Source organism: Polyodon spathula, chromosome 8 (genome assembly GCF_017654505.1).
Source record: "Polyodon spathula isolate WHYD16114869_AA chromosome 8, ASM1765450v1, whole genome shotgun sequence".
NCBI classification, from domain to species: domain Eukaryota; kingdom Metazoa; phylum Chordata; class Actinopteri; order Acipenseriformes; family Polyodontidae; genus Polyodon; species Polyodon spathula.
In genome coordinates, this window is record NC_054541.1 from 45,828,805 (window position 1) to 45,848,037 (window position 19,233).

General features: G+C 37.0%; 1 protein-coding gene across 1 annotated transcript in view; it reads left to right on the top strand.

Moving 5' to 3' along the window:
- Nucleotides 1–19,233, top strand: part of LOC121320037 (PRKC apoptosis WT1 regulator protein-like) — a 55,693-nt gene that overhangs the window by 9,118 nt on the left and 27,342 nt on the right. The window lies entirely within an intron of this gene.

The window sequence follows — 19,233 nt, forward strand, 5'->3', positions numbered from 1 at the left end:
TTGTGAATTCACTTGGAGATAGCCCAAACAAATCTAAAAAGTGCAAGAGGCACTGAATAAGAATTGCCACCCCCCCCCCCCCCCCCCCCAAAACCTTCTCTTTATGGTCAGGTTTTATTGAAAGATTTTAAGCGATTTGGAATAGACAGAGTTCAGTTTTGTACTGGATAAGTTTGCTAATTTGTTAATCTTATCTCTACAGAAACAACTGTACAACTTCACCGTACATTTAGTATGACCAAGCCCAGTGGATTAAGAAAGGCTGTTATTTTCTTTTGGAATGCTGATGTTTTACAGTACATGTGTAGTGTTTTAAATGTTTTTATTCCATTTGTTTCTTTTTATTATTACTTCATTCAAAAGCGGCCTCGCTAGCTATTATACCTACCACTCCTCCTATTTTTTCTGGAAATAGTACCTTCTAAAATACAGCAATACACACACAACCAAATTTTAGAAATACTTTCTGTTAATGTCAACTTTTTATTTCAATAGTAATTTAAGAAGTATTGTACACCGTCCTTTAACACCTCTGGAATTGAGGATGGGGTCTGGGTGTTGGACTAGACCCAGCAGCCAGTTCTAGCTTTCCCTGCACACTAATGGAACCAGTCAGGAGATGCTGGCAAACAGTCACTTCTGAATGCAACAATAATAATGAGAAGAATCTTAAACACTTCAGGTCCTACACATGTTGCCTTAAAGGTATACTTTAGTAATGAATTGTGACTAGAACAAAAATGGCAACTACAACGTATTGTTAATAGAAATACTGTTTTTGCAACAATAACTGAACAAAAAATAAATAGAACTGTAGACTTAATGCTTAAAGTAAAGTTTAAAATACAGTTTAAAGTAAAGTTTGAACACCATGCCCTCTACCACATGCATTACAATTGCAATAGCAGGAGGACTGTATGATTCTACTGTATTCCGTAATAGTGTGACTTTTTTCCTTTTCCTGTGCTTTATCTGAGTAGCAGTGATTCAAGCAATCTTCTTCACAGTTCTGCCTGGAAATAATGAAGACACATGTGCTGTATTGGGGCCACCATTGGGGATTAAGCTTACCGACCAACATGATGTTGGGAGATGAATGTGCAATGATCAAGTGGAACACACGTTTTTACCATCGTCCACCCCAACGCCAAAATTTAAGTCGATATGTATTTGAGGAGCGGTGGGTAAAGCTTTAAGATTCGTCATACAGGAGATGCTTTGTGTCTCTGTGTGTTTTTGTTTTAAGCTAGTTGGTTAAAATACATGTGTACTGAAGTACTGGCATGCAGGACACGCATTGAGCTTATTTACATTAGAACTGTTTGTCCAGGTTAGAGAATGGAGGAATAAAGGTAAATACGATGAGGTCACGTCTTCTCTTTCTGAATGTTTAACAATGGCTTTGGTGTGAGTAGGAGTAACTGAAAAAGCAAACCTTTGGATAATTAGAAATTTGCATTGGCATAATAGATGATGTGAAGTGAGTTAAGTGGTTTTCTTTGATTGAGGAGAATGTCCTGCACAGTCTTATGCAGTACATGTGACAACACGTTGGCATGCTAAAGTTGTCTCATTCCTGCTTTTTTCTTTTTTTTGTTTAAACAAAGCTTTTCCTGGAGGGTTTGGATAACAATGTTAAACCCCATTGCTTTAATGAGTTGGATTCATTTTTTTATTTATTTTTTTTATTTCTGTGCCTACAGTAACAAGGGATTAGAATTGCTTTGTGCCAGAATCATTGGTGCAGAATTTTTCTTTTTAATTTTTTTTCTCATCTGTGTAGTCCTGTTTCTTGTATGCTGGTCACATTTACAGGCTTACCTGTGTCTACAGAACTGCTAATCACTTATGAAGAAACTTAAATACATTATTTAGTAGAACTTGAAGTAGTAAGAGTATCCAAATCCCAGGGATATCTGTTGGCTCTCTTTCTGCCCGTTTGTCTGTACTGTATGTCAAACTTAGATTCTACCCCTGTACATGCAGATGTTTACTGTTAACATGGCTTTACTGTTTAAGCTATCACATAACCTATAGCTTAGACACAAGTGTTTTTTTGGTTTTTTTTTTTTTTTTTAACATGTTTAAATTGTTAAAGAAAAGAGATAGGAACATTGAAGTTAACAGCCTTTTAACTTTATGCAAAACAGTCAATATATAGTAGCAACAGTGGCTTGAGGATGAGAAAGTAGAAAGTGACTTTGGAGGATGAGAAGAGGAAGGGCCTTTACAGTAATGAGTCTTCACGGTACAATGATTGACATGTGGATGGAATACAGTGGAGCATCTGCCCTACAGTAGCTTTAATGGAAGTCCCACCTGCAACATTGTTGTTTTTTTACACTCTGAATCTGATCTGTTTAACTTGACATTGTTTCTAGATGCAGATTGTTAGATGGCACTCTTGTGTTTATATATATATATATACACACACACACACACACACACCCCATTTAAAACTTTTCATTACATCACAAAACAGGTTTTGTTTTAAATGTATGGCATCTGATTTTGGCCATTGTCCCACAAGTTTCATGAGCTTTTATACTTAAAATTATTTTGCAACTGCTACTGAACAGGAAGGGATCCGTGGGGAAAATAGAAATGGGAAGGGAAGGCTGTGGTTTCTGAATTGCAGTTTTCAGTTATCTGTGTTACAACTGTAACTTCATCATGCTACTGTACTTCATCATTTTGGCAACTAAATGAGAGTCTGTCTGGAGGCCAGATTTAACAGCTCTCCGTTGTTTTCTTCCTAACAGGCTTCACAACTCTACACTGTGGTGTTCGTGATCCGGGCACTTCCAGCCTGCTTGGTGTCGGAGATATTTATTCATTTGTTGATTTATTTATTTTTTCACCCCTCCAAAAGACTCTGACACAGATTTGCCTTTTTATGTCAGTTATTTTAGCGTTCTGGTTTATTTGAGTTTCGTTTAACTATTTTAAAACATTGTTTTCTGCTGCAGGCAAAAAAATTCTAACAGTTGACCAGCTAACCGTTAGAGTTACTGTTGATAAATTTTGTGAAGCGGTTTAAAACAAACTAACTTTTATCTATAAGGGACATGGCCGGTGTTAAAGCAGCACTTTATTTCTGAGGTGACTGTACCCATTCGGAGGTAATTTGCAACCTTTGCTTGCCCTATCGGGTCACGTGCCAGCAGTATGACAACAGGTAATGTAAACAGAAGTCCTCATTTACTTTTTTTATGCATCATTAAATTTACCTAATTATGATAATGCCAATCCACTGAATGGAAAAGAGCAACCAGGTTTCCAGCACTGTCGGTATACTGCTGTTATCGGTTTCCATTCCTGTACGTTATTGATGAGCACACCTATTAGTTTGTACAGATAGAACGGCACTGCTTGTAAATTAGTCAATCAAATTTTCTTTTGTGAAATCAGGTATTTGATTCTGAAATATCAGCCTGCTTTTATTTTTCTCAAGACTAGTAGAAAATACAGTTACAAAAAAAAAGCTGCAGGAAAATTCAGGAGAAAGTACTACGATCAAACACAAAACCTTGTATTCACAAACAAACATTAAAATGGCATGAGCCAAAAAGATAACTTCACATAGGAAAATAGTTATCCCAAGAGCGCAATTGTAATGACTTTTTTTTTTTTTTTATCTGGGAGAAAGTTGTTTTAAGAAATAATATAAATACATGCAGTAAACAAAGCTAATGAGGAGCTATAATTATTTGGATTTGATTAATTCCTTACTGATAATGAATCAAAATAAAAAAAAGCTTCCAAAAACACCCTTTTCTTGTTAAATTTGAATTGGGCCCAAAGTCTGTTTTAAAGAAATATGGAATTTTGCTTATTCAGAACAGAGTCCCCTATAGTCAAAGCAACAACAAAAAAAACCCAACAACTTGAACTATAGCAGTGATAAGCAGCATCAGAGGTATTCCTGTTCCGATCATGCTTCTCCAGTACCCCAAGTGAAGTGACCCTCAGGGCTGTGTTGACTTTTCAAAAGTGAATTGACCTTCTTGTCTTCGTTCACCATAAGGACAAGCATAGATAGCTTCAGTTGACAGGCATGAGAGGGAAGAAAATGTTGGTGTTCCTACAAATTTGATGATTTGAATATCTTTTGAACACCTTCCCATCAAAATAGGTTCATTATTTTATAATTTCTTTAGTGATTTTAAATTCATGTCTTAGTTTCAAGTCCAAGTCAACTTCACCACACACAGTCATATTTTCACTTACTGATTATCATGTATAGATTTGTTCCCGAGCTTGATCATCATTAAGTCCTGAGGCTCATCAATTTGAGATTTACAGCTGGAGCTTCACGCTACGGACAGTAAAGGAGTGATTGCTTCCCACTGCAAAGCAATATTTTCACTTAAATGGGCTCAAACAATCCCTTGACATTTTGTGTGTTTTTTTTTTAAATGTAATTATTTTAAATGATGGATTTTTCTGTCACGACTGGGGTGTTGTATGAGCATGGAAGTGTTGCAGACTTCATGTGTCTTTTTTTTTTTTATATATTTGTTGTCACATGCTTCACTGAAAAGAACCCCCTGCGCTGATGCAAGTTCATTATAATGAGGTTTTATTCTAGAAGCACTTTTCCACTCTGTGGTTAATGCTGCGCTTTATAAGGCACATTGTGTTTTATTTTCTTTCTGTGCGGGATGCAAACACATTATTTTACGCAGCCCGGACAGTGGGATCGAATTCTCTTTGAATTACTGTTCAAGCTATAGCCACCTATCTCTTTAAAATCCACCTGGAGGCATGTAAACCAGCACTAAGAAGCAGTCTGAAAGCGTATATTCCTGACTCCCCTAACCTGCTGACCTGTGAGCATCATAAAACAATCAATGCAGGAATTTACTCACTGTTAAGCTGCGCCTGCTTACTCCTCCCTTTGAAAAAAATGCCTTGCAACTGTTCTCCCATTAACTAAAATACACAGCTGTCCACGTGGCACCCAAATATTAAACCCAAAAATGCAGTGTCTAAAATGATATCAGAAAAATAGCTCTCCTCTAAGAAGCATCTGTTTTGTTTTGAGTTTGTTTGGGTTTTTGGGTACACAGCATATTTCCATTCCTATTAAACGCTTATGTGCTGTTTAAAAAGCTGTGGTAAGGCATTCCACGAAACAACTTCACTGTAACTAGTTTTAATCTTGGATGACTCGCTCTCTTAGGGAGGGAGGGTGGATAATGTTGACATTTTGAAAGAGAAACTTTGTCTCGAGTAGGTTCCAAAGTTATTTAGTGATTCTGTGTAGAACTTTTAAGAATGTACAGTAACAAATAAGGCGGCTAAGGACAGCATCGACTGCCGGGACAGTTTCTAAATGATCACTGATGGTGGCACAAGCTGATCTCAGTAGACCCTACTATTTGTAGGGAACACCTACTCTACAGACCCAGTATTTTCACTGTGGTAACATAGTATACAGGGGGATTTCATTTCTTCGCTAGTAGAAATAAGGCAGATGGGAGCACATGCATTGTGGATGACTTTGTGGGCTTGGCATTCCTGTTGACATACGTTGTCGGTACCCGTTTTACGAACGACACGTGATATGTCAAAACAGATATAATATTATATTTTATATATATATATATATATATATATATATATATATATATATATATATATATATATATATATATATATATATATATATATATATATGTGTGTGTGTGTGTGTGTGTGTGTGTGTGTGACCTTTCTGTGTTTTGTTTAATTTATACCACTTTAGTGGAGAAGAAATTGGATATCCCTAGGGTTTGAATATTAAATATCACCAAGTTTATTTTCAAGTGGAAGTCCTTACACAACACATGGTTCTCTTAAAGTAAGTAGTCTACTGTCTGCCATTTCCCCAGTGTTCAGAATGGGTCTGATTTTTGGTTAAATCTTTTGTGTATAGTTGCCTCAATTATGTAGATGCAGGCCTATGTAATGTACCCAGCTAGTATTCAGCTTGATGTGTTCATGCAAGTGCCCCTACAGTACTGTACATGGACCTTGTTTCTTTCTTACTCTCTACTGCTGTCTTTTTTTTTTTTTGCATAGTTATTTTGCATTCTTTTCACATGCTTTTAAGTGCAGTGCATTTATTATTTGTTGCCATGGTTTAGCATATGTCCCTCCCAGTGCTGCTGCTTTGTCATGCTTTCACTATCCATTACTGCACTTTGCCATGCTTTTGCCACAGTTTACAACAGTGAATGCACATAAAGATTGTGACAGATTTATTCCGATTTTTGCACTGAAAAAATAAAAGGATAGTGAAGTCTTGTCTTTACAGTATATATACAAGGGGCAGTGTTACACAGGGTTGCATTGGATGCCCAGCAGCTACAGTACATGCTCACAGACATGCTGGAATATGTATCCAGCACAGCACTTGCTGGCCACTTCCTTCCCCATTGGAGGAAATGCATTTATTATACAAACTAGTCATTTGACATGACTCCTAAGTCTGTGTGCATCATTACAATGAGAACTAATACTGTACATAAAAGATCTGCTGACAGAATCTGTAATTAGTCTACTGAAATACCTGTGCTGGTTTCTTGATATACAGTGAGCAGCAGTACTTTGTAAGTAGTATTTTTTTTTCATGTGGGTTTGTGCCAGTTTACACATTTGCAACCAATCTTTAAAATCAGAGGTTTGTTTTTTAAACAGGACTAAATATTCACAGAGTAGTTTGGCAGTTTGTGTTCGTGTAACTTGCTGGAATGCCAGGTATTTCCAGAGCAGTTAGTGTAATTGTTTCTCTTTTCACAGCTCTTTTTATAGACCCGCTGTAATAAGGATTTAAGATTTTGAGCTGATGCTCTTGGTACCGTACCTGTCCCCTGTTGGTTGTTTTAATGAAGCAGTTCTTGTTCTTTGTCGTTTTCTAAATATTTCTACTCCAGCACCTGTTTCATATTTAATCTTCCGCTGTCTTGAGGTTCGGACTGTTAAACGAAAACGCTAAAGAACGCAGTTACAAACCAGAGGAGGCCATTCAGCCCATTCTTATCCTGTTCCTAGTAGCTGCTTTATCTCAAGACTCTGTCGAGTCAGGTCTTAATAGCGTAATGATTCAGCATCAGCAAAACGGAAGTAATACATTTTATACTCTGTTCACTCCCCGTGTAAAGAAGTGTCTCCTGCCCTCAGTCCTAAGTCTGTCTCCAATTAATTTCCAACTTTGTCCTCAGGCCCTTGTTTTGTGCTGTGCTTAAAGTATTGGTTAGTTAATTGGGTCGTCTCCTTTTTAAGATTTAAAAAACATGTCATTTAGTGATTGTGGAGAGCTCAATGTCAATAATGAGATGTCATAAAATGCCTTGGATATCTTATAGGACACAGAACAAACAACATGTTCTAAACATGTATTTGATTTTTCTTAGCAAATATTGGACATATAATTGCCCAGTTTTTGTACTTTGTTTTGTTAGACTAGCACATTTTGAGCCCTAGGACAAGCAGCTGTCAGTTATTGAAAAGGGCCAAAGCAACACCCAGAAGTCAACTAGTTTCTACACGTTTAAAGTACTATAATGTGTGTCTCTGCTTTTCATACAGGGACATGTGAGACTTACAAAGAGACTGTAATTTATATGAACTTTCTAGTGGAATTATTTTCTAAGATTTACTGTTCTTTAAATTTGCAAACACTAGTGATTTTACCAGATGGTTTGGCACAGAGTCAATAGTGGAACCTGTGGTGGAAGAAGGCATTCATGGCTGTAGATCTACATGTACATTATCTGTCAATACAATAACATATACTGGTTTTTAGAGTGTAAAGGGATCTCCATGGGCTTGTAATAAGGATAATTGTGAATCTGGAATATGCCAATTCAAACGCAAAACAATTTAAATTTTAGATTTGAACTTAAGTGAGCTCGGACAATTTTGATGGAGTACTGTTAAGTCTGTTAAATGGCAGAGAGCTGCTTCTAATTATATAATGTTTAATTTGATTTCCTCACATTTTAAAAAACTGTGCACATGCACTAATTTTCCGTGATATAGTGTTGCAGATGTTGGTAGTTTGGCATTTTGAGACTTTGCTTCTATCCTCTGCACTACCTACCTCCCTACAGTATCATATTGAAGACAAATCTGAGAGGCTACGATGTTCAGACTTTCAGGCAAACTTTATATAAAAAAGGGTCCTCCTCGATCTCTCCAGGCTCTTTGTTACTAGCTCCAAGCACCTTCATTAATTTTGATGGACAGTTTAGTGTCTCACTAATGTGGGGAATGGGAGACTTGCAGCTCAGATCAATGCACCATGACATGTATTATGCTAGTAGGAGTTATTTACTGTAGTTGCCAAAATTTCTGTGCGTGTTTTGTTGCTACAAGACATTCAAGTAAGCTTAATGGTTTTTTAGTGTCACTGGGAAACAAATGTTTTAAGATTTCTGTATCATTGTTTCAGATGTTTTGTCAGTATTCTATGTCCGGGACAGTTTTTTGATTCTCGGTTTTAACCGATAAAACACTCCGGATACAAAAAAAGTGAAATCGGTGGATAGCCAATAAATACTGGAAAACACCAGCAAAACTGTGGAAATGGTTAATCCATTCACGCCTACTTTACCCTTTTCCCATTAAAAAATAAAACTTTCTACAAAAATAATAAATACATTTCCCACTGCTGCTGGGCAATGTCCCGCCTTTCTGACTTGTATATATCATTGATTTGTTCTGAAATTTGCCTACACACAAAAATCCCAGAAGAATGTGCCCATTACCATAGGGATTTTGTGTGTAAGACAGTAAAGGAAAGAAGGTACAACTTAAGTGTGCAAGTACTGTCGAGTTACTATATATTGACAGAAAAAAAGCTCAAGCATTTTGGAAAGTAACTGAAAACACTATTATATCACAATCATCATATCAAAAACGAAAGCCCCGAAAAAAACGATGTACGTAACTTGAAAATAACTAAAAATAAGCACCGAAAAATAATTAATAAAAACCAAACAGAAGCTTTAATTATATCCTAATGAGTCAAAATAATCTCAAGAATACAAGACACCTGTATTTTATTTAATTGCTTATTACTGTATTTAATAAATCTGCATTACAACTCTGCCAAAATATACTGCATGTGCTTCAGAACTTTGCTTGAGATGTAAAATGTTTTTGTTTTTTTCATCCATAAATAAAGAGCCAAGCACAAAAAATAATGAATTCCTCCAAATAGATTTCTCTGGACATTAGACAATAGCAGTTTGGGTTAATTTTGCATTTAAAGTTAATGAGCAAGGTGTGCTGAAAGAGAGAGGGGCTGGTAAATGCAGCTGGCTGCAAAGGAATGCACTCCACCCTCGACCATCAATTATGCAACTGCCTGTTGGCAGGGCTGCATTGTTTGGTGTCCTGCTGTCTCCTGGCAATTAAGTAAGGTCTCCTGTAGGATCAGAAACCCCTCTTTATGCTTTCATGCCCTGAAGAGCACTGAACTTCCTGCAGGGGGTTCTGTGGGCTGCAGGCTGTGGCTCTTGTTCATATACCGTTGTCAGGAAGTGTGTTTCTCTTAATGACACTGATAAAAGTGTGGTTTATAAAAGCAGTGCTTCACCCTGTATTGCATCAATTAAAATAATGGTGTGCTAGATCCAAAGAAGGAACACCAAAAGTGGGCCCTTGTTCAAGCTGTTTTTCCAGGAAGGTTGCACTCTCTCTAATTGGAGCTGCTGGAGTACCTGTGATACACATTGGAATATTACAGGATTTGATATTGACAAACGAAGCATTGTATAGTTGTTTTAATAATCATAAATTTTGCTTCACTGTACTGTGCAAAATTGGCATTGTTCTGCAGACTACTATGTACAGCACCATTACTTAGGCTTATTGAGCTAAGCAGAACTTTGTGTTCCACTAACTAGATGATTTGTCTAATTGCTATACAGTCTGAATGCTTGCATTGTTTTAAATGAGGAAAATCAATAACCAAGAAAGTCTGTCATTGCTGCCAGAACTGCATAATGTGTCACAAAGCTGATTGTTCTACTGGGTGCATACACTCTATACAGCTTCGATTTTAATATTGATTTGACTCCTGGGAGACAAAAAAAAAAAAAAAAAAAAAAAAAAAAAATGTATTAAAAAAATCAAGTCAAAGTTCACAACTTGTCTGGTTTGGTTATGAAACTCAGCATGAAGCCTCTGTTGTGAGACGCTACTGCTGTGCTATACATGCTATGTATGTTGGTCATGCTAATTTTTGTGTTTCTGACACAATGTGGTGTTTATATCTTTGGCACTGTGCAGGCATGAATGATATTCCTTCTGGAATAATAATACTTATTATCTGGTTTTACGTTTTAAGGATACAGCATGTCATGTAGAAGAAATTAAAAGCCAAATTCTTTAATGAAATGTTTAGTGAGACTGAGTTCACTAGCTGTCAGTGTGAGCTAACACAGAGTGTACGAGATACTAAAAACGGAGGAAGGAAGTCTGAGTGCCAGTAGTACGGTAAAAACAAGATTAGTACTGTAGACATAATATAAACTGAATGCAGTGAATCTAAAACTGAACATAATGGCTGACTAACATTGTACAACATCTGCAAGAGTACAGGTAGCATTCACTATTACTGGGAATATATATTGGGCTTCTAATGAGATACTTTCAGTCTTTATATAATGTGTTACAGAAGTGTGGTGTACTGTAACTATAACAGTAGTCTTAACCAAACACATAAGGTACTTTTGGAATGTAGCTTTTAAACATGTTCTGTGATTTTCTGCTATTTCTTTGTCTGTTTTATTCATTTTATATATTGAGTGTTGATTTGTATGTCTTAAATTAATAAATACATGTGGTTTAAGATGTCAGAGAAAGCTTTTGTTGTCTAGGTTCACACCCGGACCTAGACTTCTGATGCTTGATAAAAGATCTTTGAGGAGAGTATTACTGGAATAATCCATTTCAAGGATGCAGTTTTCATATGCCTCTGTGCATCATCCCTATATGGACACTTGTTGTTTTTCTCCAAGGGTTGTACTAGGACAGTACATTGTGATTTGAGCAGTCTTACTCAATTTTTATGAACAGAGAATTGTTGCCAATCCATTTGGAAAGCAGAAGGGAGCTGCCACTGGAGGTACTAAAAAAATGAATTGCTTGGATGGAAATTTGGTATAAGATTCAAGCCTGGTCTTTTGAACCAGATCTAACATTTACAGAATTGTGTAATGTATAAAAAAGTCACTTTCCCCTCATCTTCCACCAGCGGTGACTGGAATATTGTGGAGGCAAACTTTACCGGACCTTTACCTTCAACAAAGTGACAGGAAAATGTTTTGTATTTATGAGGGTTTTTAAGGGCTCCTGAGGGGGCGCATCCAGTAAAAGCACTTGCGTAGCGTGCAGGATGCTCCCTGTAGTCTGGACGTCGCCGGTTCAAGTCCAGGCTATTCCTTTGCCGACCGAGGACGGGAGCTCCCTGGGGGGAGGCGCACAATTGGCCGTGCACCGCCGGGGGAGGGGAGGGAGGGTCAGATCAGCCAAGGTATCCTCGGCTCACCGTCCACCAGCGACCCCTGTGGTCCGGCCAGGCGCCTGCGGGTTTGCCTGTAAGCTGCCCAGGGCTGCGTTGTCCTCCGACGCTGTAGCTCTGGGTGGCTGCATGGTGAGTCTGCATTGTGTAAAGGAATGGGCGGCTCCCGGCACATGCTTCCGAGGACAGTGTGTGTTTGTCTTTGCTGCTCCCGAGTCAGCGTAGGGATGGTAGCCGTGAGCTGAGCTAAACAAAATAATTGGACACTACTAAATTGGGGAGAAAAAAAAACCAAAAACTAATTGGCTACTACTAAAAAAAAAAAAACAAAGACAAAAAACTGCACTCTAAAACTGTTATTACAGGGAACCAGAAGCCTTTAAAATCTAATGAAATAATGTGGTAAAATTGGCTTAATCTAAGAATAAAGCCTCTATTGGGTCTGTCTTGACAGAGTTCTTTTCTAATTAACGATACCAGTTTATTTTTTCTAGCTCATCAGTAAATGAGCAACAAGGGTAACGAACAGTACTCCAAGCTTTGCCAAACGCCAGTGAATAAGATGAAGATCTGCAATTAGTTAGTCTCACAACTGAAATACCCTCAGGAATGTGCAGCGCGTCCCTGCCAAATGGTTTTCACATGCTGAATGATAAAGATTTGCTTAGTGGAGATAGAATGGCTTGGCTTTAAGGTTACGGAGCTGAAAAAAAAAAACACCTAAAGCTATGCAATAAAAATATAATTAACCCATTCCCATCTCAAACAGCATTGTTAGGTGATCATGCCATGCAGCTTCTGAGTAACACCTTTTACATTCTACAGATCTGCATATTAATGATTGTTTACACTTGTGTCTATACCTGTGCTATACCTACATGGTACAGTACATTTTATATCATGCATGACAATTGTGTGTATGTGTTCATCTCCAGCAATCTGTTCTTTTACTAGACATATTTAAATATCATAGAAAACTGAAGTGTTACAGATCACAGATTTCCCAGGGAAAGCTGTATTGTGTCAGTCATTTATAATCCGTTGTATATATCTTTGTTTTAAAGTGAGTATTTCTCCAATTCAAAGAATAGGCAAAACTGACTTGATTCGGTATCACGTGACTAGATTGGTCTGGTGGTACTTTTAGCTTAATGGGTTTAAGAAGTTGGGAAGCCGTCTGTAAGTTTCATGCAGTTTGTTACATGAATACGTAAACAACTTAGACACATTGCTTCCTGATAGCCAGTTGTTTTTTTTTTTTTTTTTTTATGAAGGTGTAGCCTTGCTACTGACAAGTCCCTCATGTAGATGAAGGTGGAGTCCCATTTTATTATCATACTACTTAGATCTGCCCTTAGCAGGGAAAAAAGCCCCTGGTGGACTGGTCACTTCAAGCACTTCCAATTATAAACATGCTCCAGCGTACTGTAAACAGAAGCAAGCGAGTGTGTCTCCCCATGTATCCCAAACACCCATGAGCCTGTAAAGCAAACAGTTTACAAATCATCTATAAACCTTTTTTATTCAATGTGCAATACACACATGTTCTGGCTGCCCCTGAAGGCTACACACTGCAGTATGTGAACAGAACCATTTAAAGGCAAATATTTTTGTAACTATAGTGATCACTACTGTAGTAGATATTATTATATATATGATAGTAGATATTATATTTAAATTATGCATAGTGGTAATTGCAACTTCTCTAACATGGCATAATTACAAAGCAGAATGGTGATGTTGAAATTTTATCTTTGAGCAATGCTCAGTAGTGGGGGGAGAATTTGCTACAATAATAATATGAACCATTTTCAAGGAAGGATACCATTTTTAATTGTTTTATGAATTCTTTGTGCTCAATGAGTGTGTGTGTGTGGTAGGAATGCAAAGTTCTACTTGGTAGACCTATGCGAAATGTCAGACTGATCTACTAGAGATGCTGCCACTCATAGAAGGTAACTTTAAGCATCCCTTGTGACTTTGGGGAGCTCTGGCTGCCTGCAATTGTAAAACATTTTCAAGTCAAGTTCAATTTATGCAGGATAAAGCTGTACAAAATCAACTAATAACAATATAGCTCAATGGAAGGCTTGTACTTTGTGTGGTTGCTTAGCAACAGTTAATTGTAGGTGCGAGGCATACTTCACCATACCCTGCCCAGGAAAGTATGTGGTAGGTCAGTGTTAGTTACCATTTTAGGAAGAAACCTAAGGCAGTTGATATTTACTTTTATCTACGAAAACATTCTTTGGTGGCCTGCTCACTGAGCACTCTTTTCCAAGCAACTTTTATAGACATTAACAAGATGCTGAGAAATTAAAAGCACATTTTACTCAAAGGTTGGTGGAAACCCAGCTTGATCCACAACGGGATCAGTGTTCCAGCGCACAGAGCCGCTGGGGCAGTTTTACAGGTACGCCAGCCTGTGGAGGACATGGCTTAGTCCTTGTGAAACTGCAGTTCTAGGGTCTCTTGAATCAGGCAAGGCGCAGTGCAAATGAAACTGAATGTTTTTGTTTTTTGTATAGCAGGTACAGTAATATATTGTATAATACATTTCTCAAGTTACCACTCCAGCAGTACAGTGACTGCAAATATATCCTCCGAGTTTTTGCTTAAGTGGGCATTCTTTTATTCTAAGTGGCTGTGTCCAACCAACTCCCCACTATCATTATGGTCAGTATCAGATGTAATTTTGTTCTGGTCATGAATACAGCTGAAATAGACAATTGGCACATGCAATTCTCCACAAGGACATTTTTGGTGGTTTTAATGAAAGAATAAAATCCTGTTTTTCCCAGACAAACTTATGGAGGACCAAAAAAACAGTACCACCCATTTTTTACAACATTATTACTGGGGTTGTTGTATAGTTCTCTATTAAAAATACAAGTGTACTATATAGAATGATGCATACTGTGCACCTTGTGTATCCTCAAATGTGCTGTCATTTTATTATTTTATTTTGTTTTAATAAATAACCAGATTTTTTATTTTTTTTTTTTTTTTCTGTCTGGGATAACAACTTCTTTGATTTCTAATGTCAATGTAATAATTTATTCTCCTTGTCTGCGCTTTGTAATTTGAGTGCCAAAGTTTCAATGTTTGGACATGTTTACTGGATTATACTTTATACACAGCACTCCACATTAGAACAATTTGCATGCTCACACCTAGTCAGACAGCAAGCAAATAAACAGCAGCAACAAAGAACCATTAAGAACATTAAAACACAGTGTCAAACCCTGCACTAGTCCAGAACACCTGAATCCTTACAGGGCTGTCCACTGGCTTTTCAAATGGAATTTACAATAACTGAAATGACAATATCACCTCCAAAGAGAGGATCAGGCATGACTTGGATCTCGGCATTTTGTGGTTTTTGATAATGACCCTGATAATCAATAGACCCTTGATTTGTCCTGACTGCATGCTATGTAGTGCTCCCCCTTTTATCTGTGTGAGTTGACTCATTAAAATGTAGACCTTCAGTGACAAGCTCTTGTGCTCCACTGCCACCAAGTGCCCGCAGTCCTTTAGCACGCACGCACTTGGCTTTTTCTCAATTCCAGTGGGAGCCATTAAGTTTTGATGTTACATAGCCTGCAGTCTATGGATGTATTTAATCTGATTCTTGCAGATAGTCTGTGTGCATATAGTTTTGTGAAGTCTTGAGTGGGCTGTGTTTTAACAGCTGTTTTGTAATGCTCTTAAAGCACTGCTGATCTAGCTGTTTTTAATCTCTTTTTTAAAACAATCAAGAAAAGCTTTGATTTGCAAAACAGCTGTTTGCATGGTTCACTCCGTACACTCAGTATCACACACAGTCTGTGGACAAAAGATGGCATGAGCCAGCTGCACTGTATCGTACAGCATGACCTGTTGCACAGCTTGTGGATCGTTCTCTGCACAGAGAAATGGGACGTACTCTACATGTTACATAAGCATGGAAAATGTGCTCTGTGTGTGCGTACAATCTCATTCTATGGAACAATGTGCTCCTGTAAAACTGATACTGTACTCAATTTTGATTGCAAAAGACAACATGAACAACCAAAAATCAGTAAAATATTGCAGTTTTGTAATATGACTGCACTTGATTTACTGTGGGTTATGTTTATTTCAAATTGGATTATAAGAAATAAAACATGCTAGTTTAATATTCATTGAATTACTGTCACCCATATCCCATTTTTTATTTATTTTTCATAATTTTTGCAAAAAGTAGATGGCATTTAATTTTCCAATATTTAAACGGCAGGATAAAACAGGTGGTCCATTGTAATAAAGGAATGTAAATAGAAAGTGGATATACGATTTAAGGATATCGCAACATACAGTATCAAAAATGCAAAGTGAAACTAAATGTTTTGTGTTTTTTTTTCAGTTCTGTTTTTTGTTGTGCAAAGAATAGGCCTTTTATTATAGAAACGTGTTTTGTCTGATAGTGGAGTTTCAGAGTTTTTGTTTGTACTGGGTAATTGTGGATGGAACAGTTACACAGGGAACAAACTGTAGGTCTGCATCCTCATTTGAGACAGCCCAAAGCCAGTAATGACCTATTGATTCTCTGCCGACATACATTTGTACATTGTGTTCCATCTCATTGAGGTTCATATTAGACCATTGCGTTAAATAATATTCATTTTCCTTTTTTTGTCTGGCAAATTAAACTAGATCCCTTTGCTTGTCCCTCATTAAACTCCATGCTGGCAACAGATTCAGTGTGTAACTACAGTATTATCTGAAAGGTCACACATTGTGTATGACTTTCCCAGTATTAGGCCAGACTATAATACATCATCCTAAATGAACTCTCTCTTCCAGTTAAACAACCATGTGAATTATACACTCAATGTATTGGGCTGGCAATACGATAAACCAGCTTTCAGAAGACCGTGCGATCTAAACTGGACTTTTGTTGTTTTGTAACACATCTGAAAAGTAATTGTACTTGACACAGGAACAATAATAACCTGTGATGTGGAACTTTGCCAGCATATCTGTTAATTGGAGCTTGAAGCCTGGGCTAGTTTTTCACAGGTTTGTTAGCAGGTGGGATGTTGATATTAACAGCGCATATTTGTCTTCTTTACTGAAGACCTCCAGGTGTCATTTGACGTCACAAAACGGTGGCACAGAATGTGTTGGCTATTTAGGTCATGAGCATTCAAATCCTCATCGGTTTACCTTGTTTGTCTGTTATATGACTTTTTGTCAACCTTCTATATCGTAAATTACTGACATACATGGAATATTTCCCAGTCCTTGGTTAATCATTGCGTTTGTGTGTTTGTTCTAGCTGTTTCTGTAATAATTCATAAAGGAAATGGCTACATTTTGGGTGTCTTGGGATCATTCTGTTTTTAACAACAGATTGCCCAGCCACAGCTTTGACTTCCCTTGTAAATAGGATACATTACAAATAAAAGCAGCTAAAGTAAAGCCATTACCTTATTAATAATTTGTAATTTCTTTGCCAGTGCAAAAATAGAACCTTTTTTTTGTAATTGTTTATTTCTCCAATAATCCAATTTAGGTGCGCACAGAATAAACAGTGAACAAACATTCTTGGATGCACTGTAATAAAAACCTTTCTATGCTTTTATTGACCAGTTTTGTTTGTTTGGTTTAATTAACCTCAGTTTTATGAACAGGTTTGCCAAGCTTGTTAAGTGGACAGGGTGAAATGTCTTGAGCTTTGTCGTCAAGGTTAATAAAAAAAATTAATAAATTAAAAAAAAAGAAACACAAAACAAGAAAAAGCCTTCTAGAGCATAGTGTAGATACTGATGTTATCCTGTGTTTTTAATATTAGCTTGCCATCTGCATCAGTAGTGCTAGTTGTTTTTTTGTTTTTTTTTAAAGCCAGTTTGAGAGGTTTAAAGTTCTTGGTGAATGTTCTAAAGTAAACTGTTGGTCTACCAGCCACATGGTATGTAAATACTGGCTGCAGCTGCAACTGTTGATTTAGTGTTGTCTGATACAATATAAACACACTAAAACACAAACGCACATTCGTGGGAGGGGGTGACAGGAATTCGATTTCTAACTGTGTAAAATTATAAGTTTATAAAGAAACAGTTATATAAGGTAAACAGTTATAGCTAAGCTCTGATCCGTACCTTTATTTAATCAGTAACTTCTTTGTCACCATTTAACCCAGTCTGCTCAAGGGTCAAGGGTCAAGAATCATACAGTAGTTGGCCAGCTAAGACACCTTTCCTTTTTTGTTGACAGTGTCATAATGACATAATGTTTGTTTTGTAAAAAGCTGGAAATCCTTATACAGTATTAATTTACTTAAAAAAAAAAAAAAAAAAAAAAAAAAAAAAAGCTACACTTATTTTTTACATATCTGAAGAACCGATTTTTTCCAATTGTGATGAAGTTGGTTTGCATATTCTTGCAACAATTTATTGACAGTGTCAGAATACATGGAGGAAAAATCTTACTTTATATATTCTCTCATAACCGTCTCAACAAAACAAGCTGAACTCTCATTACAATCAAAGGTGGACAATGACCCTGTAAAAGGAGTTTTTAAAAAAATGTTTAATTATGGTATACATTGTGTTTTGTTCACAATACTCGCATATTGAATAACATTATACTGCACATTTATAAGCCAAGTAAGTGTTTTCTGGAATGTGTACTGGAAACATCCCTAAATGAACCAATTTCTTGGAATTGTTTTTCTTTTAGTTTGTTTTTCTTTTAGTTTCAACATATGTAAACAGGAAGGGAAAATATCAAATTGGTTCTTCATTCTAATGCTTTGGTGTGTTTCCCCTCCAGAAATTGATTTCCTGCAGTTTCAGATCTCTGAAATTGCAGGAAATCAACAACTGCCCTCCTCGACCTCCAGCCTGCTGGTTAACAAAACAAACAAACACACTTACTGTTGCTTGTCTTCAAACATGTTTGTTATATAAAAAAAATCCTACTGTAAAGTATGTGAAAACATCTTACCTAGCAAATTCCCAACCAGTGTATATTGTTTTCTACAGATGGCTAATAGTACTCCTGCAGATTAATGCACACGGTGCCTAAATATTTCAGTAGTACTACTGTAGGTCTGTTAGAGTGAAACCTTTTTTGATATTCTTGTGAAATGGATCATTGGTAATATAGGCCTGTGTTGGAGATCAATCCTAGCAGGATTTGTATTTGAATCTTCTCGGTCACCAACTCTCTCCTTCCTTCTGCACTTTTGCCTTGAAAGTCTGCAATCCAATTAGTGACTAGGCCCAACCTTGCTTTACTGTTCGACTGTTTTGTTTAGACTCCAAGATGGTACAGCTCTATGCTAATGCAGGCATTATTGGAAACTGACTTCACTTTTAAAGATTTCTGCTGCCAGAGTTTTGATTGTACAGCAGCCATTGGTATGTTTAAAAAAAAAAAAATAGCTGGAGTGTTCTCCCAAGGGCGCTGATAATCATTTTGGCAGGAGCAGCCTTTGCTTGATATTTCATTTATTTTTCCCTTGTAAGGTTATTTTCACGTTGTCAGGTATTTTTTCTATTTCTTTGATAGTGACTGATCAGCAATTTCTTTTACCTTCAGTTTTCACTCCCCATCTGAATAAGTGACTGTAGTGATCTCAAACAGGTGTGTTTTATTATTTGTTTATTTAGCAGACGCTTTAACCAAGGTGACTTACATGGACTAGGGTGTGTGAACGATGCATCAGCTGCAGGGTCACTCACAAC